The sequence below is a fragment of the Centroberyx gerrardi genome, chromosome 10, assembly GCF_048128805.1.
Source record: "Centroberyx gerrardi isolate f3 chromosome 10, fCenGer3.hap1.cur.20231027, whole genome shotgun sequence".
Taxonomy (NCBI): Eukaryota; Metazoa; Chordata; class Actinopteri; order Beryciformes; family Berycidae; genus Centroberyx; species Centroberyx gerrardi.
In genome coordinates, this window is record NC_136006.1 from 23,658,392 (window position 1) to 23,686,149 (window position 27,758).

At 56.2% G+C, this 27,758-nt stretch overlaps 47 non-coding genes and 3 pseudogenes across 47 annotated transcripts; all 50 read left to right on the forward strand.

Moving 5' to 3' along the window:
* Nucleotides 1–2,295: 2,295 nt before the first annotated feature.
* On the forward strand, nt 2,296–2,414 carry LOC144540239 (5S ribosomal RNA). Its single transcript, XR_013505461.1, has one exon. It is a non-coding gene; the product is annotated as a 5S ribosomal RNA (ribosomal RNA).
* A 392-nt stretch (nt 2,415–2,806) lies between these two features.
* Nucleotides 2,807–2,925, forward strand: LOC144540250 (5S ribosomal RNA). Its single transcript, XR_013505472.1, has one exon. It is a non-coding gene; the product is annotated as a 5S ribosomal RNA (ribosomal RNA).
* Nucleotides 2,926–3,317: 392 nt separating this feature from the next.
* LOC144540261 (5S ribosomal RNA) lies at nt 3,318–3,436 on the forward strand. The gene has a single exon (XR_013505483.1). It is a non-coding gene; the product is annotated as a 5S ribosomal RNA (ribosomal RNA).
* A 392-nt stretch (nt 3,437–3,828) lies between these two features.
* LOC144540272 (5S ribosomal RNA) lies at nt 3,829–3,947 on the forward strand. Its single transcript, XR_013505494.1, has one exon. It is a non-coding gene; the product is annotated as a 5S ribosomal RNA (ribosomal RNA).
* Nucleotides 3,948–4,339: 392 nt separating this feature from the next.
* On the forward strand, nt 4,340–4,458 carry LOC144540283 (5S ribosomal RNA). The gene has a single exon (XR_013505505.1). It is a non-coding gene; the product is annotated as a 5S ribosomal RNA (ribosomal RNA).
* A 392-nt stretch (nt 4,459–4,850) lies between these two features.
* Nucleotides 4,851–4,969, forward strand: LOC144540294 (5S ribosomal RNA). Its single transcript, XR_013505516.1, has one exon. It is a non-coding gene; the product is annotated as a 5S ribosomal RNA (ribosomal RNA).
* A 392-nt stretch (nt 4,970–5,361) lies between these two features.
* On the forward strand, nt 5,362–5,480 carry LOC144540305 (5S ribosomal RNA). Its single transcript, XR_013505527.1, has one exon. It is a non-coding gene; the product is annotated as a 5S ribosomal RNA (ribosomal RNA).
* Nucleotides 5,481–5,872: 392 nt separating this feature from the next.
* LOC144540316 (5S ribosomal RNA) lies at nt 5,873–5,991 on the forward strand. Its single transcript, XR_013505538.1, has one exon. It is a non-coding gene; the product is annotated as a 5S ribosomal RNA (ribosomal RNA).
* Nucleotides 5,992–6,383: 392 nt separating this feature from the next.
* LOC144540327 (5S ribosomal RNA) lies at nt 6,384–6,502 on the forward strand. Its single transcript, XR_013505549.1, has one exon. It is a non-coding gene; the product is annotated as a 5S ribosomal RNA (ribosomal RNA).
* Nucleotides 6,503–6,894: 392 nt separating this feature from the next.
* On the forward strand, nt 6,895–7,013 carry LOC144540339 (5S ribosomal RNA). Its single transcript, XR_013505561.1, has one exon. It is a non-coding gene; the product is annotated as a 5S ribosomal RNA (ribosomal RNA).
* Nucleotides 7,014–7,405: 392 nt separating this feature from the next.
* Nucleotides 7,406–7,524, forward strand: LOC144540350 (5S ribosomal RNA). Its single transcript, XR_013505572.1, has one exon. It is a non-coding gene; the product is annotated as a 5S ribosomal RNA (ribosomal RNA).
* A 392-nt stretch (nt 7,525–7,916) lies between these two features.
* Nucleotides 7,917–8,035, forward strand: LOC144540361 (5S ribosomal RNA). The gene has a single exon (XR_013505583.1). It is a non-coding gene; the product is annotated as a 5S ribosomal RNA (ribosomal RNA).
* A 392-nt stretch (nt 8,036–8,427) lies between these two features.
* LOC144540372 (5S ribosomal RNA) lies at nt 8,428–8,546 on the forward strand. The gene has a single exon (XR_013505594.1). It is a non-coding gene; the product is annotated as a 5S ribosomal RNA (ribosomal RNA).
* Nucleotides 8,547–8,938: 392 nt separating this feature from the next.
* LOC144540383 (5S ribosomal RNA) lies at nt 8,939–9,057 on the forward strand. Its single transcript, XR_013505605.1, has one exon. It is a non-coding gene; the product is annotated as a 5S ribosomal RNA (ribosomal RNA).
* Nucleotides 9,058–9,449: 392 nt separating this feature from the next.
* Nucleotides 9,450–9,568, forward strand: LOC144540395 (5S ribosomal RNA). The gene has a single exon (XR_013505616.1). It is a non-coding gene; the product is annotated as a 5S ribosomal RNA (ribosomal RNA).
* Nucleotides 9,569–9,960: 392 nt separating this feature from the next.
* Nucleotides 9,961–10,079, forward strand: LOC144540407 (5S ribosomal RNA). Its single transcript, XR_013505627.1, has one exon. It is a non-coding gene; the product is annotated as a 5S ribosomal RNA (ribosomal RNA).
* Nucleotides 10,080–10,471: 392 nt separating this feature from the next.
* LOC144540418 (5S ribosomal RNA) lies at nt 10,472–10,590 on the forward strand. The gene has a single exon (XR_013505639.1). It is a non-coding gene; the product is annotated as a 5S ribosomal RNA (ribosomal RNA).
* Nucleotides 10,591–10,982: 392 nt separating this feature from the next.
* On the forward strand, nt 10,983–11,101 carry LOC144540429 (5S ribosomal RNA). Its single transcript, XR_013505650.1, has one exon. It is a non-coding gene; the product is annotated as a 5S ribosomal RNA (ribosomal RNA).
* Nucleotides 11,102–11,493: 392 nt separating this feature from the next.
* LOC144540440 (5S ribosomal RNA) lies at nt 11,494–11,612 on the forward strand. The gene has a single exon (XR_013505661.1). It is a non-coding gene; the product is annotated as a 5S ribosomal RNA (ribosomal RNA).
* Nucleotides 11,613–12,004: 392 nt separating this feature from the next.
* LOC144540452 (5S ribosomal RNA) lies at nt 12,005–12,123 on the forward strand. Its single transcript, XR_013505673.1, has one exon. It is a non-coding gene; the product is annotated as a 5S ribosomal RNA (ribosomal RNA).
* Nucleotides 12,124–12,515: 392 nt separating this feature from the next.
* Nucleotides 12,516–12,634, forward strand: LOC144540463 (5S ribosomal RNA). Its single transcript, XR_013505684.1, has one exon. It is a non-coding gene; the product is annotated as a 5S ribosomal RNA (ribosomal RNA).
* Nucleotides 12,635–13,026: 392 nt separating this feature from the next.
* On the forward strand, nt 13,027–13,155 carry LOC144541256 (5S ribosomal RNA; annotated as a pseudogene).
* Nucleotides 13,156–13,547: 392 nt separating this feature from the next.
* On the forward strand, nt 13,548–13,666 carry LOC144540474 (5S ribosomal RNA). Its single transcript, XR_013505695.1, has one exon. It is a non-coding gene; the product is annotated as a 5S ribosomal RNA (ribosomal RNA).
* A 392-nt stretch (nt 13,667–14,058) lies between these two features.
* On the forward strand, nt 14,059–14,177 carry LOC144540485 (5S ribosomal RNA). Its single transcript, XR_013505706.1, has one exon. It is a non-coding gene; the product is annotated as a 5S ribosomal RNA (ribosomal RNA).
* Nucleotides 14,178–14,569: 392 nt separating this feature from the next.
* On the forward strand, nt 14,570–14,688 carry LOC144540496 (5S ribosomal RNA). The gene has a single exon (XR_013505717.1). It is a non-coding gene; the product is annotated as a 5S ribosomal RNA (ribosomal RNA).
* Nucleotides 14,689–15,080: 392 nt separating this feature from the next.
* LOC144540864 (5S ribosomal RNA) lies at nt 15,081–15,199 on the forward strand. Its single transcript, XR_013506082.1, has one exon. It is a non-coding gene; the product is annotated as a 5S ribosomal RNA (ribosomal RNA).
* A 392-nt stretch (nt 15,200–15,591) lies between these two features.
* LOC144540507 (5S ribosomal RNA) lies at nt 15,592–15,710 on the forward strand. The gene has a single exon (XR_013505728.1). It is a non-coding gene; the product is annotated as a 5S ribosomal RNA (ribosomal RNA).
* Nucleotides 15,711–16,102: 392 nt separating this feature from the next.
* On the forward strand, nt 16,103–16,221 carry LOC144540333 (5S ribosomal RNA). The gene has a single exon (XR_013505555.1). It is a non-coding gene; the product is annotated as a 5S ribosomal RNA (ribosomal RNA).
* A 392-nt stretch (nt 16,222–16,613) lies between these two features.
* Nucleotides 16,614–16,732, forward strand: LOC144541219 (5S ribosomal RNA). The gene has a single exon (XR_013506433.1). It is a non-coding gene; the product is annotated as a 5S ribosomal RNA (ribosomal RNA).
* Nucleotides 16,733–17,124: 392 nt separating this feature from the next.
* Nucleotides 17,125–17,243, forward strand: LOC144540518 (5S ribosomal RNA). The gene has a single exon (XR_013505739.1). It is a non-coding gene; the product is annotated as a 5S ribosomal RNA (ribosomal RNA).
* Nucleotides 17,244–17,635: 392 nt separating this feature from the next.
* LOC144541152 (5S ribosomal RNA) lies at nt 17,636–17,754 on the forward strand. The gene has a single exon (XR_013506367.1). It is a non-coding gene; the product is annotated as a 5S ribosomal RNA (ribosomal RNA).
* A 392-nt stretch (nt 17,755–18,146) lies between these two features.
* On the forward strand, nt 18,147–18,265 carry LOC144540529 (5S ribosomal RNA). Its single transcript, XR_013505750.1, has one exon. It is a non-coding gene; the product is annotated as a 5S ribosomal RNA (ribosomal RNA).
* Nucleotides 18,266–18,657: 392 nt separating this feature from the next.
* On the forward strand, nt 18,658–18,776 carry LOC144540540 (5S ribosomal RNA). Its single transcript, XR_013505761.1, has one exon. It is a non-coding gene; the product is annotated as a 5S ribosomal RNA (ribosomal RNA).
* Nucleotides 18,777–19,168: 392 nt separating this feature from the next.
* On the forward strand, nt 19,169–19,287 carry LOC144540551 (5S ribosomal RNA). Its single transcript, XR_013505772.1, has one exon. It is a non-coding gene; the product is annotated as a 5S ribosomal RNA (ribosomal RNA).
* A 392-nt stretch (nt 19,288–19,679) lies between these two features.
* On the forward strand, nt 19,680–19,798 carry LOC144540563 (5S ribosomal RNA). Its single transcript, XR_013505784.1, has one exon. It is a non-coding gene; the product is annotated as a 5S ribosomal RNA (ribosomal RNA).
* A 392-nt stretch (nt 19,799–20,190) lies between these two features.
* Nucleotides 20,191–20,319, forward strand: LOC144541258 (5S ribosomal RNA; annotated as a pseudogene).
* A 392-nt stretch (nt 20,320–20,711) lies between these two features.
* Nucleotides 20,712–20,830, forward strand: LOC144540574 (5S ribosomal RNA). Its single transcript, XR_013505795.1, has one exon. It is a non-coding gene; the product is annotated as a 5S ribosomal RNA (ribosomal RNA).
* Nucleotides 20,831–21,222: 392 nt separating this feature from the next.
* LOC144540585 (5S ribosomal RNA) lies at nt 21,223–21,341 on the forward strand. The gene has a single exon (XR_013505806.1). It is a non-coding gene; the product is annotated as a 5S ribosomal RNA (ribosomal RNA).
* A 392-nt stretch (nt 21,342–21,733) lies between these two features.
* LOC144540596 (5S ribosomal RNA) lies at nt 21,734–21,852 on the forward strand. Its single transcript, XR_013505817.1, has one exon. It is a non-coding gene; the product is annotated as a 5S ribosomal RNA (ribosomal RNA).
* A 392-nt stretch (nt 21,853–22,244) lies between these two features.
* LOC144540607 (5S ribosomal RNA) lies at nt 22,245–22,363 on the forward strand. The gene has a single exon (XR_013505828.1). It is a non-coding gene; the product is annotated as a 5S ribosomal RNA (ribosomal RNA).
* Nucleotides 22,364–22,755: 392 nt separating this feature from the next.
* Nucleotides 22,756–22,874, forward strand: LOC144540619 (5S ribosomal RNA). Its single transcript, XR_013505839.1, has one exon. It is a non-coding gene; the product is annotated as a 5S ribosomal RNA (ribosomal RNA).
* Nucleotides 22,875–23,266: 392 nt separating this feature from the next.
* On the forward strand, nt 23,267–23,395 carry LOC144541259 (5S ribosomal RNA; annotated as a pseudogene).
* Nucleotides 23,396–23,787: 392 nt separating this feature from the next.
* LOC144540630 (5S ribosomal RNA) lies at nt 23,788–23,906 on the forward strand. The gene has a single exon (XR_013505850.1). It is a non-coding gene; the product is annotated as a 5S ribosomal RNA (ribosomal RNA).
* A 392-nt stretch (nt 23,907–24,298) lies between these two features.
* Nucleotides 24,299–24,417, forward strand: LOC144540446 (5S ribosomal RNA). The gene has a single exon (XR_013505667.1). It is a non-coding gene; the product is annotated as a 5S ribosomal RNA (ribosomal RNA).
* A 392-nt stretch (nt 24,418–24,809) lies between these two features.
* On the forward strand, nt 24,810–24,928 carry LOC144540865 (5S ribosomal RNA). The gene has a single exon (XR_013506083.1). It is a non-coding gene; the product is annotated as a 5S ribosomal RNA (ribosomal RNA).
* Nucleotides 24,929–25,320: 392 nt separating this feature from the next.
* LOC144540641 (5S ribosomal RNA) lies at nt 25,321–25,439 on the forward strand. The gene has a single exon (XR_013505861.1). It is a non-coding gene; the product is annotated as a 5S ribosomal RNA (ribosomal RNA).
* A 392-nt stretch (nt 25,440–25,831) lies between these two features.
* Nucleotides 25,832–25,950, forward strand: LOC144540652 (5S ribosomal RNA). Its single transcript, XR_013505872.1, has one exon. It is a non-coding gene; the product is annotated as a 5S ribosomal RNA (ribosomal RNA).
* Nucleotides 25,951–26,342: 392 nt separating this feature from the next.
* On the forward strand, nt 26,343–26,461 carry LOC144540663 (5S ribosomal RNA). Its single transcript, XR_013505883.1, has one exon. It is a non-coding gene; the product is annotated as a 5S ribosomal RNA (ribosomal RNA).
* Nucleotides 26,462–26,853: 392 nt separating this feature from the next.
* Nucleotides 26,854–26,972, forward strand: LOC144540675 (5S ribosomal RNA). The gene has a single exon (XR_013505895.1). It is a non-coding gene; the product is annotated as a 5S ribosomal RNA (ribosomal RNA).
* A 392-nt stretch (nt 26,973–27,364) lies between these two features.
* Nucleotides 27,365–27,483, forward strand: LOC144540685 (5S ribosomal RNA). The gene has a single exon (XR_013505906.1). It is a non-coding gene; the product is annotated as a 5S ribosomal RNA (ribosomal RNA).
* The last annotated feature ends 275 nt before the right edge of the window (nt 27,484–27,758 follow it).

Here is a 27,758-nt window from a genome sequence, read left to right on the forward strand (position 1 = left end):
CGCGGGAAAACTTGGCTCCGATCCGACCCACGGTTCCCGAGATATGATTTTCCAAAGTTTCGGGACAGTGTTCCCGTTTGTCAGGCAACGCCGGACCGGCCACCAGGTGGCACACGGGAGCCCTGACATTCGGGAACATTTTTGACAAACGGGTTGACAAACGGGAACATTTTTGACATTTGGGGCGGCAGCCCCCGAAACGTCCAAAATGGTCCCGTTTGTCATTTGACAAACAGGAACATTTTTGTTCCCAAATGTCAACCCAAATGTCAAAAATGTTCCCAAATGGACACAGACATAAGGAAACTGAAAGGTCAGAAGGCCTCCAGAAGGCCATTTCACTGGATTTTGACCCTTTATACTAGAGCTAGAAAGTTGCAACCTTTTCCAACTGAAAGTTGGTGTTACAGTGAAGATCTGACATAAATTTGGTGGGTCTGGATGCATGTTAAGGTGCCTAAAAACCTGCACCAATGTCAAAGGGTAGGCAGTTTTCCCTTGTGTCAAAGTTGACATTAGGGTTATGTGAATATTATATTTCAAATGTGCATATTTTCTCAAATAAAGGTCCCAGAGACCCCAGATTTTGCACAGACATTGTGGGCGGGGCCTAGAACAAGCCCACATCACCAAATCCCCTCTGCGGCATCTAGAAAAAAATTAGGGTTATTTGGAATAGTTCAAGTGAGGATGGTGTTAGGGTTGACTAGTTGGACAGCCCCTGTCAAAGTTGGGCAGATTGGTGAAATGACATTTTTTTTCTAAATTGGTCAGAGCTCTGATTTTTTAATATGTCGTTGCCACTCCCAAATGGGGCACTTCCATCTTTGTCCGGACCCTGTAGCACGTAGCATTGCTGCGTGGTAAGCGTGACACCCCACATACATTTGAATGGGAAATTTGGATAGGATAAGTGAATGGCAAGTTATACCCAAATGTCAACCCAAATGGCAAAAATGTTTTCAAATGGACAACGGCAAATGTCAAAAATGTTCCCCTTTGTCACTGTGACATTTGGGAACATTTTTGACATTTGGGAGATGTGGTTAGGGTTAGGGTTGGATTTTCATTTGTAAGTTTGGAACTTTTTGAGGAATGCACCACTATATATCCCTTATAAAATATAAGGGATATTTTGACATTTGGCATACTTTTGAATGGGTGGGCAGGGTTCCCAAATGTCAACCCAAATGTCAAAAATGTTCCCAAATGTCACAGTGACAAATGGGAAAATTTTTGACATTTGGGTTTACAAACGGGAACATTTTTGACATTTGGGTTGACATTTGGGAACATTTTTGACATTTGGGTTGACAAACGGGAACATTTTTGACATTTGGGTTGACAAACGGGAACATTTTTGACATTTGCAATTGTCCATTTGGGAACCCTGACCACCCATTCAAAAGTATGCCAAATGTCAAAATACTGACTTTGCCATATTTTTCAATGGGGTGGTCAGGATTTTAACATTAGGCTAAAGGAGAAATTTCGTGAAAATTCAACTTGCTTCGATTTTCTTTGTTTTCACAGCATTGGTCACTAAGGATGAGGGGATGGTACAGGTAAAATATTGGACTCCTTGTCCAAGGCACTTTTGAGATATGGCCATGTCCATTTGGGAACCCTGACCACCCCATTGAAAAATATGGCAAAGTCAGTATTTTGACATTTGGCATACTTTTGAATGGGTGGTCAGGGTTCCCAAATGTCAACCCAAATGTCAAAAATGTTCCCGTTTGTCAACCCAAATGTCAAAAATGTTCCCATTTGTCAACCCAAATGTCAAAAATGTTCCCATTTGTCAACACAAATGTCAAAAATGTTCCCATTTGTCACTGTGACAAATGGGAACATATTTTGACATTTGGCATACTTTTGAATGGGTGGTCAGGGTTCCCAAATGTCAACCCAAATGTCAAAAATGTTCCCGTTTGTCAAACCAAATGTCAAAAATGTTCCCATTTGTCAACCCAAATGTCAAAAATGTTCCCAAATGTCAACCCAAATGTCAAAAATGTTCCCAAATGTCACAGTGACAAATGAGAACATTTTTGACATTTGGGTTGACAAATGGGAACATTTTTGACATTTGGGTTGACAAACGGGAACATTTTTGACATTTGGGTTGACAAACGGGAACCCTGACCACCCATTCAAAAATATGCCAAATGTCAAAATATAAGGGCTATTTTGACAGAGAAATAGGCCCATTTGGTGGCCGGTTTTCAAAAGGCCCTGCAGTAGGCACAGGCTAAGCCGTGTATAAAAGGCCTCCCTGCCGCCGCCTCAATTGCTTACGGCCATACCACTCTGAACACGCCCGATCTCGTCCGATCTCGGAAGCTAAGCAGGGTCGGGCCTGGTTAGTACTTGGATGGGAGACCGCCTGGGAATACCAGGTGCTGTAAGCTTTTTCATCTTTCTAGGCAGCAGAGGGCGCTGCTCCCTCTCCGGGGGAGACAGGGGGCCTCCAACAACAGTGCTGGCCAGCGGCAGTGCAGTCACTTTTGCAGAGGAAGTACAAGGACGACATCACGTCCCGTGTGCCAGCAACAGCTGGCTTTCCCTCGGGGAGGCTGCAAACTTATCACAGCATGCATTTGTGTCCCTGCCGTCGCTGAACAGCGCAAATGTAGGGGAGAGAAAAGACTGCGGCCTTGCTCCCGGTGAGCACAACGGCTGAGGGCGTCAATGATAATAGAGGGCAGAGAAATAGGCCCATTTGGTGGCCGGTTTTCAAAGGGCCCTGCAGTAGGCACAGGCTAAGCCGTGTATAAAAGGCCTCCCTGCCGCCGCCTCAATTGCTTACGGCCATACCACTCTGAACACGCCCGATCTCGTCCGATCTCGGAAGCTAAGCAGGGTCGGGCCTGGTTAGTACTTGGATGGGAGACCGCCTGGGAATACCAGGTGCTGTAAGCTTTTTCATCTTTCTAGGCAGCAGAGGGCGCTGCTCCCTCTCCGGGGGAGACAGGGGGCCTCCAACAACAGTGCTGGCCAGCGGCAGTGCAGTCACTTTTGCAGAGGAAGTACAAGGACGACATCACGTCCCGTGTGCCAGCAACAGCTGGCTTTCCCTCGGGGAGGCTGCAAACTTATCACAGCATGCATTTGTGTCCCTGCCGTCGCTGAACAGCGCAAATGTAGGGGAGAGAAAAGACTGCGGCCTTGCTCCCGGTGAGCACAACGGCTGAGGGCGTCAATGATAATAGAGGGCAGAGAAATAGGCCCATTTGGTGGCCGGTTTTCAAAGGGCCCTGCAGTAGGCACAGGCTAAGCCGTGTATAAAAGGCCTCCCTGCCGCCGCCTCAATTGCTTACGGCCATACCACTCTGAACACGCCCGATCTCGTCCGATCTCGGAAGCTAAGCAGGGTCGGGCCTGGTTAGTACTTGGATGGGAGACCGCCTGGGAATACCAGGTGCTGTAAGCTTTTTCATCTTTCTAGGCAGCAGAGGGCGCTGCTCCCTCTCCGGGGGAGACAGGGGGCCTCCAACAACAGTGCTGGCCAGCGGCAGTGCAGTCACTTTTGCAGAGGAAGTACAAGGACGACATCACGTCCCGTGTGCCAGCAACAGCTGGCTTTCCCTCGGGGAGGCTGCAAACTTATCACAGCATGCATTTGTGTCCCTGCCGTCGCTGAACAGCGCAAATGTAGGGGAGAGAAAAGACTGCGGCCTTGCTCCCGGTGAGCACAACGGCTGAGGGCGTCAATGATAATAGAGGGCAGAGAAATAGGCCCATTTGGTGGCCGGTTTTCAAAGGGCCCTGCAGTAGGCACAGGCTAAGCCGTGTATAAAAGGCCTCCCTGCCGCCGCCTCAATTGCTTACGGCCATACCACTCTGAACACGCCCGATCTCGTCCGATCTCGGAAGCTAAGCAGGGTCGGGCCTGGTTAGTACTTGGATGGGAGACCGCCTGGGAATACCAGGTGCTGTAAGCTTTTTCATCTTTCTAGGCAGCAGAGGGCGCTGCTCCCTCTCCGGGGGAGACAGGGGGCCTCCAACAACAGTGCTGGCCAGCGGCAGTGCAGTCACTTTTGCAGAGGAAGTACAAGGACGACATCACGTCCCGTGTGCCAGCAACAGCTGGCTTTCCCTCGGGGAGGCTGCAAACTTATCACAGCATGCATTTGTGTCCCTGCCGTCGCTGAACAGCGCAAATGTAGGGGAGAGAAAAGACTGCGGCCTTGCTCCCGGTGAGCACAACGGCTGAGGGCGTCAATGATAATAGAGGGCAGAGAAATAGGCCCATTTGGTGGCCGGTTTTCAAAGGGCCCTGCAGTAGGCACAGGCTAAGCCGTGTATAAAAGGCCTCCCTGCCGCCGCCTCAATTGCTTACGGCCATACCACTCTGAACACGCCCGATCTCGTCCGATCTCGGAAGCTAAGCAGGGTCGGGCCTGGTTAGTACTTGGATGGGAGACCGCCTGGGAATACCAGGTGCTGTAAGCTTTTTCATCTTTCTAGGCAGCAGAGGGCGCTGCTCCCTCTCCGGGGGAGACAGGGGGCCTCCAACAACAGTGCTGGCCAGCGGCAGTGCAGTCACTTTTGCAGAGGAAGTACAAGGACGACATCACGTCCCGTGTGCCAGCAACAGCTGGCTTTCCCTCGGGGAGGCTGCAAACTTATCACAGCATGCATTTGTGTCCCTGCCGTCGCTGAACAGCGCAAATGTAGGGGAGAGAAAAGACTGCGGCCTTGCTCCCGGTGAGCACAACGGCTGAGGGCGTCAATGATAATAGAGGGCAGAGAAATAGGCCCATTTGGTGGCCGGTTTTCAAAGGGCCCTGCAGTAGGCACAGGCTAAGCCGTGTATAAAAGGCCTCCCTGCCGCCGCCTCAATTGCTTACGGCCATACCACTCTGAACACGCCCGATCTCGTCCGATCTCGGAAGCTAAGCAGGGTCGGGCCTGGTTAGTACTTGGATGGGAGACCGCCTGGGAATACCAGGTGCTGTAAGCTTTTTCATCTTTCTAGGCAGCAGAGGGCGCTGCTCCCTCTCCGGGGGAGACAGGGGGCCTCCAACAACAGTGCTGGCCAGCGGCAGTGCAGTCACTTTTGCAGAGGAAGTACAAGGACGACATCACGTCCCGTGTGCCAGCAACAGCTGGCTTTCCCTCGGGGAGGCTGCAAACTTATCACAGCATGCATTTGTGTCCCTGCCGTCGCTGAACAGCGCAAATGTAGGGGAGAGAAAAGACTGCGGCCTTGCTCCCGGTGAGCACAACGGCTGAGGGCGTCAATGATAATAGAGGGCAGAGAAATAGGCCCATTTGGTGGCCGGTTTTCAAAGGGCCCTGCAGTAGGCACAGGCTAAGCCGTGTATAAAAGGCCTCCCTGCCGCCGCCTCAATTGCTTACGGCCATACCACTCTGAACACGCCCGATCTCGTCCGATCTCGGAAGCTAAGCAGGGTCGGGCCTGGTTAGTACTTGGATGGGAGACCGCCTGGGAATACCAGGTGCTGTAAGCTTTTTCATCTTTCTAGGCAGCAGAGGGCGCTGCTCCCTCTCCGGGGGAGACAGGGGGCCTCCAACAACAGTGCTGGCCAGCGGCAGTGCAGTCACTTTTGCAGAGGAAGTACAAGGACGACATCACGTCCCGTGTGCCAGCAACAGCTGGCTTTCCCTCGGGGAGGCTGCAAACTTATCACAGCATGCATTTGTGTCCCTGCCGTCGCTGAACAGCGCAAATGTAGGGGAGAGAAAAGACTGCGGCCTTGCTCCCGGTGAGCACAACGGCTGAGGGCGTCAATGATAATAGAGGGCAGAGAAATAGGCCCATTTGGTGGCCGGTTTTCAAAGGGCCCTGCAGTAGGCACAGGCTAAGCCGTGTATAAAAGGCCTCCCTGCCGCCGCCTCAATTGCTTACGGCCATACCACTCTGAACACGCCCGATCTCGTCCGATCTCGGAAGCTAAGCAGGGTCGGGCCTGGTTAGTACTTGGATGGGAGACCGCCTGGGAATACCAGGTGCTGTAAGCTTTTTCATCTTTCTAGGCAGCAGAGGGCGCTGCTCCCTCTCCGGGGGAGACAGGGGGCCTCCAACAACAGTGCTGGCCAGCGGCAGTGCAGTCACTTTTGCAGAGGAAGTACAAGGACGACATCACGTCCCGTGTGCCAGCAACAGCTGGCTTTCCCTCGGGGAGGCTGCAAACTTATCACAGCATGCATTTGTGTCCCTGCCGTCGCTGAACAGCGCAAATGTAGGGGAGAGAAAAGACTGCGGCCTTGCTCCCGGTGAGCACAACGGCTGAGGGCGTCAATGATAATAGAGGGCAGAGAAATAGGCCCATTTGGTGGCCGGTTTTCAAAGGGCCCTGCAGTAGGCACAGGCTAAGCCGTGTATAAAAGGCCTCCCTGCCGCCGCCTCAATTGCTTACGGCCATACCACTCTGAACACGCCCGATCTCGTCCGATCTCGGAAGCTAAGCAGGGTCGGGCCTGGTTAGTACTTGGATGGGAGACCGCCTGGGAATACCAGGTGCTGTAAGCTTTTTCATCTTTCTAGGCAGCAGAGGGCGCTGCTCCCTCTCCGGGGGAGACAGGGGGCCTCCAACAACAGTGCTGGCCAGCGGCAGTGCAGTCACTTTTGCAGAGGAAGTACAAGGACGACATCACGTCCCGTGTGCCAGCAACAGCTGGCTTTCCCTCGGGGAGGCTGCAAACTTATCACAGCATGCATTTGTGTCCCTGCCGTCGCTGAACAGCGCAAATGTAGGGGAGAGAAAAGACTGCGGCCTTGCTCCCGGTGAGCACAACGGCTGAGGGCGTCAATGATAATAGAGGGCAGAGAAATAGGCCCATTTGGTGGCCGGTTTTCAAAGGGCCCTGCAGTAGGCACAGGCTAAGCCGTGTATAAAAGGCCTCCCTGCCGCCGCCTCAATTGCTTACGGCCATACCACTCTGAACACGCCCGATCTCGTCCGATCTCGGAAGCTAAGCAGGGTCGGGCCTGGTTAGTACTTGGATGGGAGACCGCCTGGGAATACCAGGTGCTGTAAGCTTTTTCATCTTTCTAGGCAGCAGAGGGCGCTGCTCCCTCTCCGGGGGAGACAGGGGGCCTCCAACAACAGTGCTGGCCAGCGGCAGTGCAGTCACTTTTGCAGAGGAAGTACAAGGACGACATCACGTCCCGTGTGCCAGCAACAGCTGGCTTTCCCTCGGGGAGGCTGCAAACTTATCACAGCATGCATTTGTGTCCCTGCCGTCGCTGAACAGCGCAAATGTAGGGGAGAGAAAAGACTGCGGCCTTGCTCCCGGTGAGCACAACGGCTGAGGGCGTCAATGATAATAGAGGGCAGAGAAATAGGCCCATTTGGTGGCCGGTTTTCAAAGGGCCCTGCAGTAGGCACAGGCTAAGCCGTGTATAAAAGGCCTCCCTGCCGCCGCCTCAATTGCTTACGGCCATACCACTCTGAACACGCCCGATCTCGTCCGATCTCGGAAGCTAAGCAGGGTCGGGCCTGGTTAGTACTTGGATGGGAGACCGCCTGGGAATACCAGGTGCTGTAAGCTTTTTCATCTTTCTAGGCAGCAGAGGGCGCTGCTCCCTCTCCGGGGGAGACAGGGGGCCTCCAACAACAGTGCTGGCCAGCGGCAGTGCAGTCACTTTTGCAGAGGAAGTACAAGGACGACATCACGTCCCGTGTGCCAGCAACAGCTGGCTTTCCCTCGGGGAGGCTGCAAACTTATCACAGCATGCATTTGTGTCCCTGCCGTCGCTGAACAGCGCAAATGTAGGGGAGAGAAAAGACTGCGGCCTTGCTCCCGGTGAGCACAACGGCTGAGGGCGTCAATGATAATAGAGGGCAGAGAAATAGGCCCATTTGGTGGCCGGTTTTCAAAGGGCCCTGCAGTAGGCACAGGCTAAGCCGTGTATAAAAGGCCTCCCTGCCGCCGCCTCAATTGCTTACGGCCATACCACTCTGAACACGCCCGATCTCGTCCGATCTCGGAAGCTAAGCAGGGTCGGGCCTGGTTAGTACTTGGATGGGAGACCGCCTGGGAATACCAGGTGCTGTAAGCTTTTTCATCTTTCTAGGCAGCAGAGGGCGCTGCTCCCTCTCCGGGGGAGACAGGGGGCCTCCAACAACAGTGCTGGCCAGCGGCAGTGCAGTCACTTTTGCAGAGGAAGTACAAGGACGACATCACGTCCCGTGTGCCAGCAACAGCTGGCTTTCCCTCGGGGAGGCTGCAAACTTATCACAGCATGCATTTGTGTCCCTGCCGTCGCTGAACAGCGCAAATGTAGGGGAGAGAAAAGACTGCGGCCTTGCTCCCGGTGAGCACAACGGCTGAGGGCGTCAATGATAATAGAGGGCAGAGAAATAGGCCCATTTGGTGGCCGGTTTTCAAAGGGCCCTGCAGTAGGCACAGGCTAAGCCGTGTATAAAAGGCCTCCCTGCCGCCGCCTCAATTGCTTACGGCCATACCACTCTGAACACGCCCGATCTCGTCCGATCTCGGAAGCTAAGCAGGGTCGGGCCTGGTTAGTACTTGGATGGGAGACCGCCTGGGAATACCAGGTGCTGTAAGCTTTTTCATCTTTCTAGGCAGCAGAGGGCGCTGCTCCCTCTCCGGGGGAGACAGGGGGCCTCCAACAACAGTGCTGGCCAGCGGCAGTGCAGTCACTTTTGCAGAGGAAGTACAAGGACGACATCACGTCCCGTGTGCCAGCAACAGCTGGCTTTCCCTCGGGGAGGCTGCAAACTTATCACAGCATGCATTTGTGTCCCTGCCGTCGCTGAACAGCGCAAATGTAGGGGAGAGAAAAGACTGCGGCCTTGCTCCCGGTGAGCACAACGGCTGAGGGCGTCAATGATAATAGAGGGCAGAGAAATAGGCCCATTTGGTGGCCGGTTTTCAAAGGGCCCTGCAGTAGGCACAGGCTAAGCCGTGTATAAAAGGCCTCCCTGCCGCCGCCTCAATTGCTTACGGCCATACCACTCTGAACACGCCCGATCTCGTCCGATCTCGGAAGCTAAGCAGGGTCGGGCCTGGTTAGTACTTGGATGGGAGACCGCCTGGGAATACCAGGTGCTGTAAGCTTTTTCATCTTTCTAGGCAGCAGAGGGCGCTGCTCCCTCTCCGGGGGAGACAGGGGGCCTCCAACAACAGTGCTGGCCAGCGGCAGTGCAGTCACTTTTGCAGAGGAAGTACAAGGACGACATCACGTCCCGTGTGCCAGCAACAGCTGGCTTTCCCTCGGGGAGGCTGCAAACTTATCACAGCATGCATTTGTGTCCCTGCCGTCGCTGAACAGCGCAAATGTAGGGGAGAGAAAAGACTGCGGCCTTGCTCCCGGTGAGCACAACGGCTGAGGGCGTCAATGATAATAGAGGGCAGAGAAATAGGCCCATTTGGTGGCCGGTTTTCAAAGGGCCCTGCAGTAGGCACAGGCTAAGCCGTGTATAAAAGGCCTCCCTGCCGCCGCCTCAATTGCTTACGGCCATACCACTCTGAACACGCCCGATCTCGTCCGATCTCGGAAGCTAAGCAGGGTCGGGCCTGGTTAGTACTTGGATGGGAGACCGCCTGGGAATACCAGGTGCTGTAAGCTTTTTCATCTTTCTAGGCAGCAGAGGGCGCTGCTCCCTCTCCGGGGGAGACAGGGGGCCTCCAACAACAGTGCTGGCCAGCGGCAGTGCAGTCACTTTTGCAGAGGAAGTACAAGGACGACATCACGTCCCGTGTGCCAGCAACAGCTGGCTTTCCCTCGGGGAGGCTGCAAACTTATCACAGCATGCATTTGTGTCCCTGCCGTCGCTGAACAGCGCAAATGTAGGGGAGAGAAAAGACTGCGGCCTTGCTCCCGGTGAGCACAACGGCTGAGGGCGTCAATGATAATAGAGGGCAGAGAAATAGGCCCATTTGGTGGCCGGTTTTCAAAGGGCCCTGCAGTAGGCACAGGCTAAGCCGTGTATAAAAGGCCTCCCTGCCGCCGCCTCAATTGCTTACGGCCATACCACTCTGAACACGCCCGATCTCGTCCGATCTCGGAAGCTAAGCAGGGTCGGGCCTGGTTAGTACTTGGATGGGAGACCGCCTGGGAATACCAGGTGCTGTAAGCTTTTTCATCTTTCTAGGCAGCAGAGGGCGCTGCTCCCTCTCCGGGGGAGACAGGGGGCCTCCAACAACAGTGCTGGCCAGCGGCAGTGCAGTCACTTTTGCAGAGGAAGTACAAGGACGACATCACGTCCCGTGTGCCAGCAACAGCTGGCTTTCCCTCGGGGAGGCTGCAAACTTATCACAGCATGCATTTGTGTCCCTGCCGTCGCTGAACAGCGCAAATGTAGGGGAGAGAAAAGACTGCGGCCTTGCTCCCGGTGAGCACAACGGCTGAGGGCGTCAATGATAATAGAGGGCAGAGAAATAGGCCCATTTGGTGGCCGGTTTTCAAAGGGCCCTGCAGTAGGCACAGGCTAAGCCGTGTATAAAAGGCCTCCCTGCCGCCGCCTCAATTGCTTACGGCCATACCACTCTGAACACGCCCGATCTCGTCCGATCTCGGAAGCTAAGCAGGGTCGGGCCTGGTTAGTACTTGGATGGGAGACCGCCTGGGAATACCAGGTGCTGTAAGCTTTTTCATCTTTCTAGGCAGCAGAGGGCGCTGCTCCCTCTCCGGGGGAGACAGGGGGCCTCCAACAACAGTGCTGGCCAGCGGCAGTGCAGTCACTTTTGCAGAGGAAGTACAAGGACGACATCACGTCCCGTGTGCCAGCAACAGCTGGCTTTCCCTCGGGGAGGCTGCAAACTTATCACAGCATGCATTTGTGTCCCTGCCGTCGCTGAACAGCGCAAATGTAGGGGAGAGAAAAGACTGCGGCCTTGCTCCCGGTGAGCACAACGGCTGAGGGCGTCAATGATAATAGAGGGCAGAGAAATAGGCCCATTTGGTGGCCGGTTTTCAAAGGGCCCTGCAGTAGGCACAGGCTAAGCCGTGTATAAACGGCCTCCCTGCCGCCGCCTCAATTGCTTACGGCCATACCACTCTGAACACGCCCGATCTCGTCCGATCTCGGAAGCTAAGCAGGGTCGGGCCTGGTTAGTACTTGGATGGGAGACCGCCTGGGAATACCAGGTGCTGTAAGCTTTTTCATCTTTCTAGGCAGCAGAGGGCGCTGCTCCCTCTCCGGGGGAGACAGGGGGCCTCCAACAACAGTGCTGGCCAGCGGCAGTGCAGTCACTTTTGCAGAGGAAGTACAAGGACGACATCACGTCCCGTGTGCCAGCAACAGCTGGCTTTCCCTCGGGGAGGCTGCAAACTTATCACAGCATGCATTTGTGTCCCTGCCGTCGCTGAACAGCGCAAATGTAGGGGAGAGAAAAGACTGCGGCCTTGCTCCCGGTGAGCACAACGGCTGAGGGCGTCAATGATAATAGAGGGCAGAGAAATAGGCCCATTTGGTGGCCGGTTTTCAAAGGGCCCTGCAGTAGGCACAGGCTAAGCCGTGTATAAAAGGCCTCCCTGCCGCCGCCTCAATTGCTTACGGCCATACCACTCTGAACACGCCCGATCTCGTCCGATCTCGGAAGCTAAGCAGGGTCGGGCCTGGTTAGTACTTGGATGGGAGACCGCCTGGGAATACCAGGTGCTGTAAGCTTTTTCATCTTTCTAGGCAGCAGAGGGCGCTGCTCCCTCTCCGGGGGAGACAGGGGGCCTCCAACAACAGTGCTGGCCAGCGGCAGTGCAGTCACTTTTGCAGAGGAAGTACAAGGACGACATCACGTCCCGTGTGCCAGCAACAGCTGGCTTTCCCTCGGGGAGGCTGCAAACTTATCACAGCATGCATTTGTGTCCCTGCCGTCGCTGAACAGCGCAAATGTAGGGGAGAGAAAAGACTGCGGCCTTGCTCCCGGTGAGCACAACGGCTGAGGGCGTCAATGATAATAGAGGGCAGAGAAATAGGCCCATTTGGTGGCCGGTTTTCAAAGGGCCCTGCAGTAGGCACAGGCTAAGCCGTGTATAAAAGGCCTCCCTGCCGCCGCCTCAATTGCTTACGGCCATACCACTCTGAACACGCCCGATCTCGTCCGATCTCGGAAGCTAAGCAGGGTCGGGCCTGGTTAGTACTTGGATGGGAGACCGCCTGGGAATACCAGGTGCTGTAAGCTTTTTCATCTTTCTAGGCAGCAGAGGGCGCTGCTCCCTCTCCGGGGGAGACAGGGGGCCTCCAACAACAGTGCTGGCCAGCGGCAGTGCAGTCACTTTTGCAGAGGAAGTACAAGGACGACATCACGTCCCGTGTGCCAGCAACAGCTGGCTTTCCCTCGGGGAGGCTGCAAACTTATCACAGCATGCATTTGTGTCCCTGCCGTCGCTGAACAGCGCAAATGTAGGGGAGAGAAAAGACTGCGGCCTTGCTCCCGGTGAGCACAACGGCTGAGGGCGTCAATGATAATAGAGGGCAGAGAAATAGGCCCATTTGGTGGCCGGTTTTCAAAGGGCCCTGCAGTAGGCACAGGCTAAGCCGTGTATAAAAGGCCTCCCTGCCGCCGCCTCAATTGCTTACGGCCATACCACTCTGAACACGCCCGATCTCGTCCGATCTCGGAAGCTAAGCAGGGTCGGGCCTGGTTAGTACTTGGATGGGAGACCGCCTGGGAATACCAGGTGCTGTAAGCTTTTTCATCTTTCTAGGCAGCAGAGGGCGCTGCTCCCTCTCCGGGGGAGACAGGGGGCCTCCAACAACAGTGCTGGCCAGCGGCAGTGCAGTCACTTTTGCAGAGGAAGTACAAGGACGACATCACGTCCCGTGTGCCAGCAACAGCTGGCTTTCCCTCGGGGAGGCTGCAAACTTATCACAGCATGCATTTGTGTCCCTGCCGTCGCTGAACAGCGCAAATGTAGGGGAGAGAAAAGACTGCGGCCTTGCTCCCGGTGAGCACAACGGCTGAGGGCGTCAATGATAATAGAGGGCAGAGAAATAGGCCCATTTGGTGGCCGGTTTTCAAAGGGCCCTGCAGTAGGCACAGGCTAAGCCGTGTATAAAAGGCCTCCCTGCCGCCGCCTCAATTGCTTACGGCCATACCACTCTGAACACGCCCGATCTCGTCCGATCTCGTCCGATCTCGGAAGCTAAGCAGGGTCGGGCCTGGTTAGTACTTGGATGGGAGACCGCCTGGGAATACCAGGTGCTGTAAGCTTTTTCATCTTTCTAGGCAGCAGAGGGCGCTGCTCCCTCTCCGGGGGAGACAGGGGGCCTCCAACAACAGTGCTGGCCAGCGGCAGTGCAGTCACTTTTGCAGAGGAAGTACAAGGACGACATCACGTCCCGTGTGCCAGCAACAGCTGGCTTTCCCTCGGGGAGGCTGCAAACTTATCACAGCATGCATTTGTGTCCCTGCCGTCGCTGAACAGCGCAAATGTAGGGGAGAGAAAAGACTGCGGCCTTGCTCCCGGTGAGCACAACGGCTGAGGGCGTCAATGATAATAGAGGGCAGAGAAATAGGCCCATTTGGTGGCCGGTTTTCAAAGGGCCCTGCAGTAGGCACAGGCTAAGCCGTGTATAAAAGGCCTCCCTGCCGCCGCCTCAATTGCTTACGGCCATACCACTCTGAACACGCCCGATCTCGTCCGATCTCGGAAGCTAAGCAGGGTCGGGCCTGGTTAGTACTTGGATGGGAGACCGCCTGGGAATACCAGGTGCTGTAAGCTTTTTCATCTTTCTAGGCAGCAGAGGGCGCTGCTCCCTCTCCGGGGGAGACAGGGGGCCTCCAACAACAGTGCTGGCCAGCGGCAGTGCAGTCACTTTTGCAGAGGAAGTACAAGGACGACATCACGTCCCGTGTGCCAGCAACAGCTGGCTTTCCCTCGGGGAGGCTGCAAACTTATCACAGCATGCATTTGTGTCCCTGCCGTCGCTGAACAGCGCAAATGTAGGGGAGAGAAAAGACTGCGGCCTTGCTCCCGGTGAGCACAACGGCTGAGGGCGTCAATGATAATAGAGGGCAGAGAAATAGGCCCATTTGGTGGCCGGTTTTCAAAGGGCCCTGCAGTAGGCACAGGCTAAGCCGTGTATAAAAGGCCTCCCTGCCGCCGCCTCAATTGCTTACGGCCATACCACTCTGAACACGCCCGATCTCGTCCGATCTCGGAAGCTAAGCAGGGTCGGGCCTGGTTAGTACTTGGATGGGAGACCGCCTGGGAATACCAGGTGCTGTAAGCTTTTTCATCTTTCTAGGCAGCAGAGGGCGCTGCTCCCTCTCCGGGGGAGACAGGGGGCCTCCAACAACAGTGCTGGCCAGCGGCAGTGCAGTCACTTTTGCAGAGGAAGTACAAGGACGACATCACGTCCCGTGTGCCAGCAACAGCTGGCTTTCCCTCGGGGAGGCTGCAAACTTATCACAGCATGCATTTGTGTCCCTGCCGTCGCTGAACAGCGCAAATGTAGGGGAGAGAAAAGACTGCGGCCTTGCTCCCGGTGAGCACAACGGCTGAGGGCGTCAATGATAATAGAGGGCAGAGAAATAGGCCCATTTGGTGGCCGGTTTTCAAAGGGCCCTGCAGTAGGCACAGGCTAAGCCGTGTATAAAAGGCCTCCCTGCCGCCGCCTCAATTGCTTACGGCCATACCACTCTGAACACGCCCGATCTCGTCCGATCTCGGAAGCTAAGCAGGGTCGGGCCTGGTTAGTACTTGGATGGGAGACCGCCTGGGAATACCAGGTGCTGTAAGCTTTTTCATCTTTCTAGGCAGCAGAGGGCGCTGCTCCCTCTCCGGGGGAGACAGGGGGCCTCCAACAACAGTGCTGGCCAGCGGCAGTGCAGTCACTTTTGCAGAGGAAGTACAAGGACGACATCACGTCCCGTGTGCCAGCAACAGCTGGCTTTCCCTCGGGGAGGCTGCAAACTTATCACAGCATGCATTTGTGTCCCTGCCGTCGCTGAACAGCGCAAATGTAGGGGAGAGAAAAGACTGCGGCCTTGCTCCCGGTGAGCACAACGGCTGAGGGCGTCAATGATAATAGAGGGCAGAGAAATAGGCCCATTTGGTGGCCGGTTTTCAAAGGGCCCTGCAGTAGGCACAGGCTAAGCCGTGTATAAAAGGCCTCCCTGCCGCCGCCTCAATTGCTTACGGCCATACCACTCTGAACACGCCCGATCTCGTCCGATCTCGGAAGCTAAGCAGGGTCGGGCCTGGTTAGTACTTGGATGGGAGACCGCCTGGGAATGCCAGGTGCTGTAAGCTTTTTCATCTTTCTAGGCAGCAGAGGGCGCTGCTCCCTCTCCGGGGGAGACAGGGGGCCTCCAACAACAGTGCTGGCCAGCGGCAGTGCAGTCACTTTTGCAGAGGAAGTACAAGGACGACATCACGTCCCGTGTGCCAGCAACAGCTGGCTTTCCCTCGGGGAGGCTGCAAACTTATCACAGCATGCATTTGTGTCCCTGCCGTCGCTGAACAGCGCAAATGTAGGGGAGAGAAAAGACTGCGGCCTTGCTCCCGGTGAGCACAACGGCTGAGGGCGTCAATGATAATAGAGGGCAGAGAAATAGGCCCATTTGGTGGCCGGTTTTCAAAGGGCCCTGCATTAGGCACAGGCTAAGCCGTGTATAAAAGGCCTCCCTGCCGCCGCCTCAATTGCTTACGGCCATACCACTCTGAACACGCCCGATCTCGTCCGATCTCGGAAGCTAAGCAGGGTCGGGCCTGGTTAGTACTTGGATGGGAGACCGCCTGGGAATACCAGGTGCTGTAAGCTTTTTCATCTTTCTAGGCAGCAGAGGGCGCTGCTCCCTCTCCGGGGGAGACAGGGGGCCTCCAACAACAGTGCTGGCCAGCGGCAGTGCAGTCACTTTTGCAGAGGAAGTACAAGGACGACATCACGTCCCGTGTGCCAGCAACAGCTGGCTTTCCCTCGGGGAGGCTGCAAACTTATCACAGCATGCATTTGTGTCCCTGCCGTCGCTGAACAGCGCAAATGTAGGGGAGAGAAAAGACTGCGGCCTTGCTCCCGGTGAGCACAACGGCTGAGGGCGTCAATGATAATAGAGGGCAGAGAAATAGGCCCATTTGGTGGCCGGTTTTCAAAGGGCCCTGCAGTAGGCACAGGCTAAGCCGTGTATAAAAGGCCTCCCTGCCGCCGCCTCAATTGCTTACGGCCATACCACTCTGAACACGCCCGATCTCGTCCGATCTCGGAAGCTAAGCAGAGTCGGGCCTGGTTAGTACTTGGATGGGAGACCGCCTGGGAATACCAGGTGCTGTAAGCTTTTTCATCTTTCTAGGCAGCAGAGGGCGCTGCTCCCTCTCCGGGGGAGACAGGGGGCCTCCAACAACAGTGCTGGCCAGCGGCAGTGCAGTCACTTTTGCAGAGGAAGTACAAGGACGACATCACGTCCCGTGTGCCAGCAACAGCTGGCTTTCCCTCGGGGAGGCTGCAAACTTATCACAGCATGCATTTGTGTCCCTGCCGTCGCTGAACAGCGCAAATGTAGGGGAGAGAAAAGACTGCGGCCTTGCTCCCGGTGAGCACAACGGCTGAGGGCGTCAATGATAATAGAGGGCAGAGAAATAGGCCCATTTGGTGGCCGGTTTTCAAAGGGCCCTGCAGTAGGCACAGGCTAAGCCGTGTATAAAAGGCCTCCCTGCCGCCGCCTCAATTGCTTACGGCCATACCACTCTGAACACGCCCGATCTCGTCCGATCTCGGAAGCTAAGCAGGGTCTGGCCTGGTTAGTACTTGGATGGGAGACCGCCTGGGAATGCCAGGTGCTGTAAGCTTTTTCATCTTTCTAGGCAGCAGAGGGCGCTGCTCCCTCTCCGGGGGAGACAGGGGGCCTCCAACAACAGTGCTGGCCAGCGGCAGTGCAGTCACTTTTGCAGAGGAAGTACAAGGACGACATCACGTCCCGTGTGCCAGCAACAGCTGGCTTTCCCTCGGGGAGGCTGCAAACTTATCACAGCATGCATTTGTGTCCCTGCCGTCGCTGAACAGCGCAAATGTAGGGGAGAGAAAAGACTGCGGCCTTGCTCCCGGTGAGCACAACGGCTGAGGGCGTCAATGATAATAGAGGGCAGAGAAATAGGCCCATTTGGTGGCCGGTTTTCAAAGGGCCCTGCAGTAGGCACAGGCTAAGCCGTGTATAAAAGGCCTCCCTGCCGCCGCCTCAATTGCTTACGGCCATACCACTCTGAACACGCCCGATCTCGTCCGATCTCGGAAGCTAAGCAGGGTCGGGCCTGGTTAGTACTTGGATGGGAGACCGCCTGGGAATACCAGGTGCTGTAAGCTTTTTCATCTTTCTAGGCAGCAGAGGGCGCTGCTCCCTCTCCGGGGGAGACAGGGGGCCTCCAACAACAGTGCTGGCCAGCGGCAGTGCAGTCACTTTTGCAGAGGAAGTACAAGGACGACATCACGTCCCGTGTGCCAGCAACAGCTGGCTTTCCCTCGGGGAGGCTGCAAACTTATCACAGCATGCATTTGTGTCCCTGCCGTCGCTGAACAGCGCAAATGTAGGGGAGAGAAAAGACTGCGGCCTTGCTCCCGGTGAGCACAACGGCTGAGGGCGTCAATGATAATAGAGGGCAGAGAAATAGGCCCATTTGGTGGCCGGTTTTCAAAGGGCCCTGCAGTAGGCACAGGCTAAGCCGTGTATAAAAGGCCTCCCTGCCGCCGCCTCAATTGCTTACGGCCATACCACTCTGAACACGCCGGATCTCGTCCGATCTCGGAAGCTAAGCAGGGTCGGGCCTGGTTAGTACTTGGATGGGAGACCGCCTGGGAATACCAGGTGCTGTAAGCTTTTTCATCTTTCTAGGCAGCAGAGGGCGCTGCTCCCTCTCCGGGGGAGACAGGGGGCCTCCAACAACAGTGCTGGCCAGCGGCAGTGCAGTCACTTTTGCAGAGGAAGTACAAGGACGACATCACGTCCCGTGTGCCAGCAACAGCTGGCTTTCCCTCGGGGAGGCTGCAAACTTATCACAGCATGCATTTGTGTCCCTGCCGTCGCTGAACAGCGCAAATGTAGGGGAGAGAAAAGACTGCGGCCTTGCTCCCGGTGAGCACAACGGCTGAGGGCGTCAATGATAATAGAGGGCAGAGAAATAGGCCCATTTGGTGGCCGGTTTTCAAAGGGCCCTGCAGTAGGCACAGGCTAAGCCGTGTATAAAAGGCCTCCCTGCCGCCGCCTCAATTGCTTACGGCCATACCACTCTGAACACGCCCGATCTCGTCCGATCTCGGAAGCTAAGCAGGGTCGGGCCTGGTTAGTACTTGGATGGGAGACCGCCTGGGAATACCAGGTGCTGTAAGCTTTTTCATCTTTCTAGGCAGCAGAGGGCGCTGCTCCCTCTCCGGGGGAGACAGGGGGCCTCCAACAACAGTGCTGGCCAGCGGCAGTGCAGTCACTTTTGCAGAGGAAGTACAAGGACGACATCACGTCCCGTGTGCCAGCAACAGCTGGCTTTCCCTCGGGGAGGCTGCAAACTTATCACAGCATGCATTTGTGTCCCTGCCGTCGCTGAACAGCGCAAATGTAGGGGAGAGAAAAGACTGCGGCCTTGCTCCCGGTGAGCACAACGGCTGAGGGCGTCAATGATAATAGAGGGCAGAGAAATAGGCCCATTTGGTGGCCGGTTTTCAAAGGGCCCTGCAGTAGGCACAGGCTAAGCCGTGTATAAAAGGCCTCCCTGCCGCCGCCTCAATTGCTTACGGCCATACCACTCTGAACACGCCCGATCTCGTCCGATCTCGGAAGCTAAGCAGGGTCGGGCCTGGTTAGTACTTGGATGGGAGACCGCCTGGGAATACCAGGTGCTGTAAGCTTTTTCATCTTTCTAGGCAGCAGAGGGCGCTGCTCCCTCTCCGGGGGAGACAGGGGGCCTCCAACAACAGTGCTGGCCAGCGGCAGTGCAGTCACTTTTGCAGAGGAAGTACAAGGACGACATCACGTCCCGTGTGCCAGCAACAGCTGGCTTTCCCTCGGGGAGGCTGCAAACTTATCACAGCATGCATTTGTGTCCCTGCCGTCGCTGAACAGCGCAAATGTAGGGGAGAGAAAAGACTGCGGCCTTGCTCCCGGTGAGCACAACGGCTGAGGGCGTCAATGATAATAGAGGGCAGAGAAATAGGCCCATTTGGTGGCCGGTTTTCAAAGGGCCCTGCAGTAGGCACAGGCTAAGCCGTGTATAAAAGGCCTCCCTGCCGCCGCCTCAATTGCTTACGGCCATACCACTCTGAACACGCCCGATCTCGTCCGATCTCGGAAGCTAAGCAGGGTCGGGCCTGGTTAGTACTTGGATGGGAGACCGCCTGGGAATACCAGGTGCTGTAAGCTTTTTCATCTTTCTAGGCAGCAGAGGGCGCTGCTCCCTCTCCGGGGGAGACAGGGGGCCTCCAACAACAGTGCTGGCCAGCGGCAGTGCAGTCACTTTTGCAGAGGAAGTACAAGGACGACATCACGTCCCGTGTGCCAGCAACAGCTGGCTTTCCCTCGGGGAGGCTGCAAACTTATCACAGCATGCATTTGTGTCCCTGCCGTCGCTGAACAGCGCAAATGTAGGGGAGAGAAAAGACTGCGGCCTTGCTCCCGGTGAGCACAACGGCTGAGGGCGTCAATGATAATAGAGGGCAGAGAAATAGGCCCATTTGGTGGCCGGTTTTCAAAGGGCCCTGCAGTAGGCACAGGCTAAGCCGTGTATAAAAGGCCTCCCTGCCGCCGCCTCAATTGCTTACGGCCATACCACTCTGAACACGCCCGATCTCGTCCGATCTCGGAAGCTAAGCAGGGTCGGGCCTGGTTAGTACTTGGATGGGAGACCGCCTGGGAATACCAGGTGCTGTAAGCTTTTTCATCTTTCTAGGCAGCAGAGGGCGCTGCTCCCTCTCCGGGGGAGACAGGGGGCCTCCAACAACAGTGCTGGCCAGCGGCAGTGCAGTCACTTTTGCAGAGGAAGTACAAGGACGACATCACGTCCCGTGTGCCAGCAACAGCTGGCTTTCCCTCGGGGAGGCTGCAAACTTATCACAGCATGCATTTGTGTCCCTGCCGTCGCTGAACAGCGCAAATGTAGGGGAGAGAAAAGACTGCGGCCTTGCTCCCGGTGAGCACAACGGCTGAGGGCGTCAATGATAATAGAGGGCAGAGAAATAGGCCCATTTGGTGGCCGGTTTTCAAAGGGCCCTGCAGTAGGCACAGGCTAAGCCGTGTATAAAAGGCCTCCCTGCCGCCGCCTCAATTGCTTACGGCCATACCACTCTGAACACGCCCGATCTCGTCCGATCTCGTCCGATCTCGGAAGCTAAGCAGGGTCGGGCCTGGTTAGTACTTGGATGGGAGACCGCCTGGGAATACCAGGTGCTGTAAGCTTTTTCATCTTTCTAGGCAGCAGAGGGCGCTGCTCCCTCTCCGGGGGAGACAGGGGGCCTCCAACAACAGTGCTGGCCAGCGGCAGTGCAGTCACTTTTGCAGAGGAAGTACAAGGACGACATCACGTCCCGTGTGCCAGCAACAGCTGGCTTTCCCTCGGGGAGGCTGCAAACTTATCACAGCATGCATTTGTGTCCCTGCCGTCGCTGAACAGCGCAAATGTAGGGGAGAGAAAAGACTGCGGCCTTGCTCCCGGTGAGCACAACGGCTGAGGGCGTCAATGATAATAGAGGGCAGAGAAATAGGCCCATTTGGTGGCCGGTTTTCAAAGGGCCCTGCAGTAGGCACAGGCTAAGCCGTGTATAAAAGGCCTCCCTGCCGCCGCCTCAATTGCTTACGGCCATACCACTCTGAACACGCCCGATCTCGTCCGATCTCGGAAGCTAAGCAGGGTCGGGCCTGGTTAGTACTTGGATGGGAGACCGCCTGGGAATACCAGGTGCTGTAAGCTTTTTCATCTTTCTAGGCAGCAGAGGGCGCTGCTCCCTCTCCGGGGGAGACAGGGGGCCTCCAACAACAGTGCTGGCCAGCGGCAGTGCAGTCACTTTTGCAGAGGAAGTACAAGGACGACATCACGTCCCGTGTGCCAGCAACAGCTGGCTTTCCCTCGGGGAGGCTGCAAACTTATCACAGCATGCATTTGTGTCCCTGCCGTCGCTGAACAGCGCAAATGTAGGGGAGAGAAAAGACTGCGGCCTTGCTCCCGGTGAGCACAACGGCTGAGGGCGTCAATGATAATAGAGGGCAGAGAAATAGGCCCATTTGGTGGCCGGTTTTCAAAGGGCCCTGCAGTAGGCACAGGCTAAGCCGTGTATAAAAGGCCTCCCTGCCGCCGCCTCAATTGCTTACGGCCATACCACTCTGAACACGCCCGATCTCGTCCGATCTCGGAAGCTAAGCAGGGTCGGGCCTGGTTAGTACTTGGATGGGAGACCGCCTGGGAATACCAGGTGCTGTAAGCTTTTTCATCTTTCTAGGCAGCAGAGGGCGCTGCTCCCTCTCCGGGGGAGACAGGGGGCCTCCAACAACAGTGCTGGCCAGCGGCAGTGCAGTCACTTTTGCAGAGGAAGTACAAGGACGACATCACGTCCCGTGTGCCAGCAACAGCTGGCTTTCCCTCGGGGAGGCTGCAAACTTATCACAGCATGCATTTGTGTCCCTGCCGTCGCTGAACAGCGCAAATGTAGGGGAGAGAAAAGACTGCGGCCTTGCTCCCGGTGAGCACAACGGCTGAGGGCGTCAATGATAATAGAGGGCAGAGAAATAGGCCCATTTGGTGGCCGGTTTTCAAAGGGCCCTGCAGTAGGCACAGGCTAAGCCGTGTATAAAAGGCCTCCCTGCCGCCGCCTCAATTGCTTACGGCCATACCACTCTGAACACGCCCGATCTCGTCCGATCTCGGAAGCTAAGCAGGGTCGGGCCTGGTTAGTACTTGGATGGGAGACCGCCTGGGAATACCAGGTGCTGTAAGCTTTTTCATCTTTCTAGGCAGCAGAGGGCGCTGCTCCCTCTCCGGGGGAGACAGGGGGCCTCCAACAACAGTGCTGGCCAGCGGCAGTGCAGTCACTTTTGCAGAGGAAGTACAAGGACGACATCACGTCCCGTGTGCCAGCAACAGCTGGCTTTCCCTCGGGGAGGCTGCAAACTTATCACAGCATGCATTTGTGTCCCTGCCGTCGCTGAACAGCGCAAATGTAGGGGAGAGAAAAGACTGCGGCCTTGCTCCCGGTGAGCACAACGGCTGAGGGCGTCAATGATAATAGAGGGCAGAGAAATAGGCCCATTTGGTGGCCGGTTTTCAAAGGGCCCTGCAGTAGGCACAGGCTAAGCCGTGTATAAAAGGCCTCCCTGCCGCCGCCTCAATTGCTTACGGCCATACCACTCTGAACACGCCCGATCTCGTCCGATCTCGGAAGCTAAGCAGGGTCGGGCCTGGTTAGTACTTGGATGGGAGACCGCCTGGGAATACCAGGTGCTGTAAGCTTTTTCATCTTTCTAGGCAGCAGAGGGCGCTGCTCCCTCTCCGGGGGAGACAGGGGGCCTCCAACAACAGTGCTGGCCAGCGGCAGTGCAGTCACTTTTGCAGAGGAAGTACAAGGACGACATCACGTCCCGTGTGCCAGCAACAGCTGGCTTTCCCTCGGGGAGGCTGCAAACTTATCACAGCATGCATTTGTGTCCCTGCCGTCGCTGAACAGCGCAAATGTAGGGGAGAGAAAAGACTGCGGCCTTGCTCCCGGTGAGCACAACGGCTGAGGGCGTCAATGATAATAGAGGGCAGAGAAATAGGCCCATTTGGTGGCCGGTTTTCAAAGGGCCCTGCAGTAGGCACAGGCTAAGCCGTGTATAAAAGGCCTCCCTGCCGCCGCCTCAATTGCTTACGGCCATACCACTCTGAACACGCCCGATCTCGTCCGATCTCGGAAGCTAAGCAGGGTCGGGCCTGGTTAGTACTTGGATGGGAGACCGCCTGGGAATACCAGGTGCTGTAAGCTTTTTCATCTTTCTAGGCAGCAGAGGGCGCTGCTCCCTCTCCGGGGGAGACAGGGGGCCTCCAACAACAGTGCTGGCCAGCGGCAGTGCAGTCACTTTTGCAGAGGAAGTACAAGGACGACATCACGTCCCGTGTGCCAGCAACAGCTGGCTTTCCCTCGGGGAGGCTGCAAACTTATCACAGCATGCATTTGTGTCCCTGCCGTCGCTGAACAGCGCAAATGTAGGGGAGAGAAAAGACTGCGGCCTTGCTCCCGGTGAGCACAACGGCTGAGGGCGTCAATGATAATAGAGGGCAGAGAAATAGGCCCATTTGGTGGCCGGTTTTCAAAGGGCCCTGCAGTAGGCACAGGCTAAGCCGTGTATAAAAGGCCTCCCTGCCGCCGCCTCAATTGCTTACGGCCATACCACTCTGAACACGCCCGATCTCGTCCGATCTCGTCCGATCTCGGAAGCTAAGCAGGGTCGGGCCTGGTTAGTACTTGGATGGGAGACCGCCTGGGAATACCAGGTGCTGTAAGCTTTTTCATCTTTCTAGGCAGCAGAGGGCGCTGCTCCCTCTCCGGGGGAGACAGGGGGCCTCCAACAACAGTGCTGGCCAGCGGCAGTGCAGTCACTTTTGCAGAGGAAGTACAAGGACGACATCACGTCCCGTGTGCCAGCAACAGCTGGCTTTCCCTCGGGGAGGCTGCAAACTTATCACAGCATGCATTTGTGTCCCTGCCGTCGCTGAACAGCGCAAATGTAGGGGAGAGAAAAGACTGCGGCCTTGCTCCCGGTGAGCACAACGGCTGAGGGCGTCAATGATAATAGAGGGCAGAGAAATAGGCCCATTTGGTGGCCGGTTTTCAAAGGGCCCTGCAGTAGGCACAGGCTAAGCCGTGTATAAAAGGCCTCCCTGCCGCCGCCTCAATTGCTTACGGCCATACCACTCTGAACACGCCCGATCTCGTCCGATCTCGGAAGCTAAGCAGGGTCGGGCCTGGTTAGTACTTGGATGGGAGACCGCCTGGGAATACCAGGTGCTGTAAGCTTTTTCATCTTTCTAGGCAGCAGAGGGCGCTGCTCCCTCTCCGGGGGAGACAGGGGGCCTCCAACAACAGTGCTGGCCAGCGGCAGTGCAGTCACTTTTGCAGAGGAAGTACAAGGACGACATCACGTCCCGTGTGCCAGCAACAGCTGGCTTTCCCTCGGGGAGGCTGCAAACTTATCACAGCATGCATTTGTGTCCCTGCCGTCGCTGAACAGCGCAAATGTAGGGGAGAGAAAAGACTGCGGCCTTGCTCCCGGTGAGCACAACGGCTGAGGGCGTCAATGATAATAGAGGGCAGAGAAATAGGCCCATTTGGTGGCCGGTTTTCAAAGGGCCCTGCAGTAGGCACAGGCTAAGCCGTGTATAAAAGGCCTCCCTGCCGCCGCCTCAATTGCTTACGGCCATACCACTCTGAACACGCCCGATCTCGTCCGATCTCGGAAGCTAAGCAGGGTTGGGCCTGGTTAGTACTTGGATGGGAGACCGCCTGGGAATACCAGGTGCTGTAAGCTTTTTCATCTTTCTAGGCAGCAGAGGGCGCTGCTCCCTCTCCGGGGGAGACAGGGGGCCTCCAACAACAGTGCTGGCCAGCGGCAGTGCAGTCACTTTTGCAGAGGAAGTACAAGGACGACATCACGTCCCGTGTGCCAGCAACAGCTGGCTTTCCCTCGGGGAGGCTGCAAACTTATCACAGCATGCATTTGTGTCCCTGCCGTCGCTGAACAGCGCAAATGTAGGGGAGAGAAAAGACTGCGGCCTTGCTCCCGGTGAGCACAACGGCTGAGGGCGTCAATGATAATAGAGGGCAGAGAAATAGGCCCATTTGGTGGCCGGTTTTCAAAGGGCCCTGCAGTAGGCACAGGCTAAGCCGTGTATAAAAGGCCTCCCTGCCGCCGCCTCAATTGCTTACGGCCATACCACTCTGAACACGCCCGATCTCGTCCGATCTCGGAAGCTAAGCAGGGTCGGGCCTGGTTAGTACTTGGATGGGAGACCGCCTGGGAATGCCAGGTGCTGTAAGCTTTTTCATCTTTCTAGGCAGCAGAGGGCGCTGCTCCCTCTCCGGGGGAGACAGGGGGCCTCCAACAACAGTGCTGGCCAGCGGCAGTGCAGTCACTTTTGCAGAGGAAGTACAAGGACGACATCACGTCCCGTGTGCCAGCAACAGCTGGCTTTCCCTCGGGGAGGCTGCAAACTTATCACAGCATGCATTTGTGTCCCTGCCGTCGCTGAACAGCGCAAATGTAGGGGAGAGAAAAGACTGCGGCCTTGCTCCCGGTGAGCACAACGGCTGAGGGCGTCAATGATAATAGAGGGCAGAGAAATAGGCCCATTTGGTGGCCGGTTTTCAAAGGGCCCTGCAGTAGGCACAGGCTAAGCCGTGTATAAAAGGCCTCCCTGCCGCCGCCTCAATTGCTTACGGCCATACCACTCTGAACACGCCCGATCTCGTCCGATCTCGGAAGCTAAGCAGGGTCGGGCCTGGTTAGTACTTGGATGGGAGACCGCCTGGGAATACCAGGTGCTGTAAGCTTTTTCATCTTTCTAGGCAGCAGAGGGCGCTGCTCCCTCTCCGGGGGAGACAGGGGGCCTCCAACAACAGTGCTGGCCAGCGGCAGTGCAGTCACTTTTGCAGAGGAAGTACAAGGACGACATCACGTCCCGTGTGCCAGCAACAGCTGGCTTTCCCTCGGGGAGGCTGCAAACTTATCACAGCATGCATTTGTGTCCCTGCCGTCGCTGAACAGCGCAAATGTAGGGGAGAGAAAAGACTGCGGCCTTGCTCCCGGTGAGCACAACGGCTGAGGGCGTCAATGATAATAGAGGGCAGAGAAATAGGCCCATTTGGTGGCCGGTTTTCAAAGGGCCCTGCAGTAGGCACAGGCTAAGCCGTGTATAAAAGGCCTCCCTGCCACCGCCTCAATTGCTTACGGCCATACCACTCTGAACACGCCCGATCTCGTCCGATCTCGGAAGCTAAGCAGGGTCGGGCCTGGTTAGTACTTGGATGGGAGACCGCCTGGGAATACCAGGTGCTGTAAGCTTTTTCATCTTTCTAGGCAGCAGAGGGCGCTGCTCCCTCTCCGGGGGAGACAGGGGGCCTCCAACAACAGTGCTGGCCAGCGGCAGTGCAGTCACTTTTGCAGAGGAAGTACAAGGACGACATCACGTCCCGTGTGCCAGCAACAGCTGGCTTTCCCTCGGGGAGGCTGCAAACTTATCACAGCATGCATTTGTGTCCCTGCCGTCGCTGAACAGCGCAAATGTAGGGGAGAGAAAAGACTGCGGCCTTGCTCCCGGTGAGCACAACGGCTGAGGGCGTCAATGATAATAGAGGGCAGAGAAATAGGCCCATTTGGTGGCCGGTTTTCAAAGGGCCCTGCAGTAGGCACAGGCTAAGCCGTGTATAAAAGGCCTCCCTGCCGCCGCCTCAATTGCTTACGGCCATACCACTCTGAACACGCCCGATCTCGTCCGATCTCGGAAGCTAAGCAGGGTCGGGCCTGGTTAGTACTTGGATGGGAGACCGCCTGGGAATACCAGGTGCTGTAAGCTTTTTCATCTTTCTAGGCAGCAGAGGGCGCTGCTCCCTCTCCGGTGGAGACAGGGGGCCTCCAACAACAGTGCTGGCCAGCGGCAGTGCAGTCACTTTTGCAGAGGAAGTACAAGGACGACATCACGTCCCGTGTGCCAGCAACAGCTGGCTTTCCCTCGGGGAGGCTGCAAACTTATCACAGCATGCATTTGTGTCCCTGCCGTCGCTGAACAGCGCAAATGTAGGGGAGAGAAAAGACTGCGGCCTTGCTCCCGGTGAGCACAACGGCTGAGGGCGTCAATGATAATAGAGGGCAGAGAAATAGGCCCATTTGGTGGCCGGTTTTCAAAGGGCCCTGCAGTAGGCACAGGCTAAGCCGTGTATAAAAGGCCTCCCTGCCGCCGCCTCAATTGCTTACGGCCATACCACTCTGAACACGCCCGATCTCGTCCGATCTCGGAAGCTAAGCAGGGTCGGGCCTGGTTAGTACTTGGATGGGAGACCGCCTGGGAATACCAGGTGCTGTAAGCTTTTTCATCTTTCTAGGCAGCAGAGGGCGCTGCTCCCTCTCCGGGGGAGACAGGGGGCCTCCAACAACAGTGCTGGCCAGCGGCAGTGCAGTCACTTTTGCAGAGGAAGTACAAGGACGACATCACGTCCCGTGTGCCAGCAACAGCTGGCTTTCCCTCGGGGAGGCTGCAAACTTATCACAGCATGCATTTGTGTCCCTGCCGTCGCTGAACAGCGCAAATGTAGGGGAGAGAAAAGACTGCGGCCTTGCTCCCGGTGAGCACAACGGCTGAGGGCGTCAATGATAATAGAGGGCAGAGAAATAGGCCCATTTGGTGGCCGGTTTTCAAAGGGCCCTGCAGAAGGCACAGGCTAAGCCGTGTATAAAAGGCCTCCCTGCCGCCGCCTCAATTGCTTACGGCCATACCACTCTGAACACGCCCGATCTCGTCCGATCTCGGAAGCTAAGCAGGGTCGGGCCTGGTTAGTACTTGGATGGGAGACCGCCTGGGAATACCAGGTGCTGTAAGCTTTTTCATCTTTCTAGGCAGCAGAGGGCGCTGCTCCCTCTCCGGGGGAGACAGGGGGCCTCCAACAACAGTGCTGGCCAGCGGCAGTGCAGTCACTTTTGCAGAGGAAGTACAAGGACGACATCACGTCCCGTGTGCCAGCAACAGCTGGCTTTCCCTCGGGGAGGCTGCAAACTTATCACAGCATGCATTTGTGTCCCTGCCGTCGCTGAACAGCGCAAATGTAGGGGAGAGAAAAGACTGCGGCCTTGCTCCCGGTGAGCACAACGGCTGAGGG